Here is a 3299-nt window from a genome sequence, read left to right on the forward strand (position 1 = left end):
CCACTGTATATCTAGAGGCAGAACCTTACAGACATTAGTGGTTTGGCTCATCTATCCAGGCAGCTTGTTCTGGGGGTCTCCTGTCTCTACCTCCTAGATGTGGGAATCACAAGCAGGCTGTCATGCCCACCTAGCACAGATGTAGATGCCAGGGATCCGAATCCCGCTCCTAACATTTGTGATGTGCACACTTCGTTCACTGAGCCATCTCTCCAGCTCTTCATTTTGGTTGTTGTTGTTCATTTGTTTATTTTGATATATATTTTTTGAGATAATGTCTCACTCTATAGTCCAAACAGGTCTTGAACTCAAGGTCCCACTTCCTCAGCCTCCTGAATGCTGAGATGATAGGCATGGAATACCATGACTGGTTCTCTACCTAATGCTGCTGGCTGGCTGCCAGCACCTGCTGATCCTGATAGACATGAATCAACCCCAAGAACAAGGGAAAGGAAGAGAATCGGGGAGTGGCAGGGTGGACTGGCTCTCCTTTCCTTACCATGAGGGTTTAGGACCTGTTTTCTACACATTGAATGTGCAGCAAAGGTGAATAATCATGGACTGGCACAGCCAGTGGAGATTCAAGGGCTTGCCTCTGAATAGTGCCACTGTGGCGAGGGGGCTCAGAGCCTGCTCCCAGACAGCTCTGTGAAGGATGGGCAGAACAATGGCTTCCCTGAATGGGTTGTCTCACCCAAGGCACACAAAGAACCATGTGCAGGAATAACTGATCCATGTGGGGAGGCTGGTGTGCTCAACTCCCCGGGGAATCATAGGGGCCGGGGCTGGGTTTGGGGTTCCCAAAGGGAACAGTACATTGTCAGTAGATGTGATTCTATGGCCCAACAGCCCTTCATTGATTCATCTCAGCCATTGTGACTCACAGCCTCCAATGAGCTATTGTTGGGTCTGAAGGAGGCAAATGGAAACCAGGGCAGAAAGGTGTATGGAAAAGAATGTTCTGTTCTGTCCTAGGATAAAAAGCACCTGCTCGGCAGAGTCAAGGCTAGGACAATGTATGGAGCATGTCCTTGAAAACTCTCGGGCCGTCAGGCAGAGTGGCAGAGAAGCCACTGGCAGCCAACAATAGGAAGAGCTGAGCAAGAAAGCATGATTGTACCCAGTCCTCCATATTCACAGAACTTCCCCTGGGACAAGGTCTCTTCAGGCTCCACAGGATGGAAGCCCCCATCCCTATGCAGAGCTGGGTCATACACAAAACAAAAGCTGTTTTGGAATTTATTATGTAGTCCTAGCCTTGAACACCTCATCCTCCTGCCTCCACCTACTGAATGCTAGGATTATATTTATGTGGCACAAGGCCTGACATGGCAGTGAAATTTTCCATTATATATGTATATATTGAAAATTTCTATTATATATGTATATATAATAGAAAATTTCTATATATGCACACACACATATATATGTGTATATGCACATATATGTATATATACACATATATGTATATATATGTGTGTATGCATATACATAAATAATAAAAGTATATAAAATATATAATAAAAAGCATAAATATAAAAAGTATATTAAAAGTTAAAATAAAAAGTATATAAACATATACTTTTAAAAGATATGGTCAGGAGTCACAACCTGAATCTCCCAGAGGTCAATTCTATTTTCTTTTTCTTTTCCTTTCTCCCCACTCCCTTTTTCTGTGTAATATGACTGCATTTATGTGGCCAGAGGGTGATGTCAGGTGCCCCGCTGCCCACCTTATTCTCCTGAGGCAGAATCTCTCACTGAACCTAGGAGACCAGCAAGCCCCAGAGATGCTGTTTCCCCACAGTGTTGGGGTTCCGGGTTAGCATAGCCATGGGTGGCTTTTACATGGGTGGAAAGATCTGAACTAAGATCCTCATGACTGAACACCAAGTACTGTTATCCACTGAGCCATCTCTCCTGCCACTGGGGCAGGGAGGGTGAATTCATGCATTGGTTTAGATGGGGGCAGTTCCAACTCAAGCAGCATCCTCACGGGCCTTGTAGAAGCAGTGTTCTATGGAAGAGTCATCTGGTGCCCCCATGGCGAGGCTTGCTGAAAGAACCACACAGCGAGGAGAGAGACTCACCTTGGAGGGCTGAGTAAGAAAACCCAGAGCCGTGTTCAACAGAAAGTAGGCAAAGTCACCTTAAAGAGAGTAGCTCCCGTCAGCAGAACTATAATTGGATTTAATGTATAACTTATATAAAGACAGATTGTGTCGACAGGAAGGAAAGACCTTGGTGGGTCTCCTCTATCATCTGTTCTGGCCCTACCTGGGAGATCAGGCTATCTGGCTGGATCCTGATCTGCAGAGAATGGAGCATATGATGGTTAATGAGACATACCTCTGTGTATGTCTGTGAGGGATTTTCAACCTGGCTTAATTTGAGTTGGATGACCCACTCTGAACGTAGGTGGCGCCCTGCCGTGGGCTGGGACCCTGCAGCTGCGTGAAAAGGAGGAAGTGGGCTGTCTGTGGGGACTCATCTCTCTCTGCTTCCTGACTGTGAGTCCAGTGTGGCTAACTGCCTGGTGCTCCTGCTTCTATGACAGAGTGTATCCCCTCCAACTGTGAGGCAAAATAAGCCCTTCCTCAGATCACTTTGTATCAGGAATTTGGTTACAGCAAAGAGGAATGTAACTAATTTAGAACAGCTCCCAGGCTGACCAAGGCTGGCAGGTTGCTTTCCTGCCCTGTGTTTGCAAGGGTGTCTCTAGGGGCTGACGCTTTCACTGAATACTAGAGGATGTGATGTGAATTCAAGGGTAGATGTTTCAACATGGAAGTTTGTGAGAACAAATCACATGACTCTGAGCCAAGGCCCCTGTACCATTCTTCTTGGTCTCTGGATATCTGTATTTGTTACTTATCTCTTAACGTTGAGCAAATACCTTCCAGAAAGCAACTTAAGGGAGGAAGGGTTTATTTGGGTCACAGTTAAAGAGATGATATACCCATCACAGATGGTCACATTACATCTACAGCCAGGAAGCAGAAAGAGATATCTGCTGGTTGTTAGTTCTCTCTTCTTCTCTTCTCTTCTCTTCTCTTCTCTTCTCTTCTCTTCTCTTCTCTTCTCTTCTCTTCTCTTCTCTTCTCTTCTCTTCTCTTCTCCTCTCCTCTCCTCTCCTCTCCTCTCCTCTCCTCTCCTCTCCTCTCCTCTCCTCTCCTCTCCTCTCCTCTCCTCTCCTCTCCTCTCCTCTCCTCTTCTCTTCTCTTCTCTTCTCTTCTCTTCTCTCCCTTGCCCCTTTCATGCATTCCAGGACCCCAGCCCATGGATTCTGCTGCCCACAT

The sequence above is a fragment of the Mus musculus genome, chromosome 5, assembly GCF_000001635.26.
Source record: "Mus musculus strain C57BL/6J chromosome 5, GRCm38.p6 C57BL/6J".
NCBI lineage: Eukaryota > Metazoa > Chordata > Mammalia > Rodentia > Muridae > Mus > Mus musculus.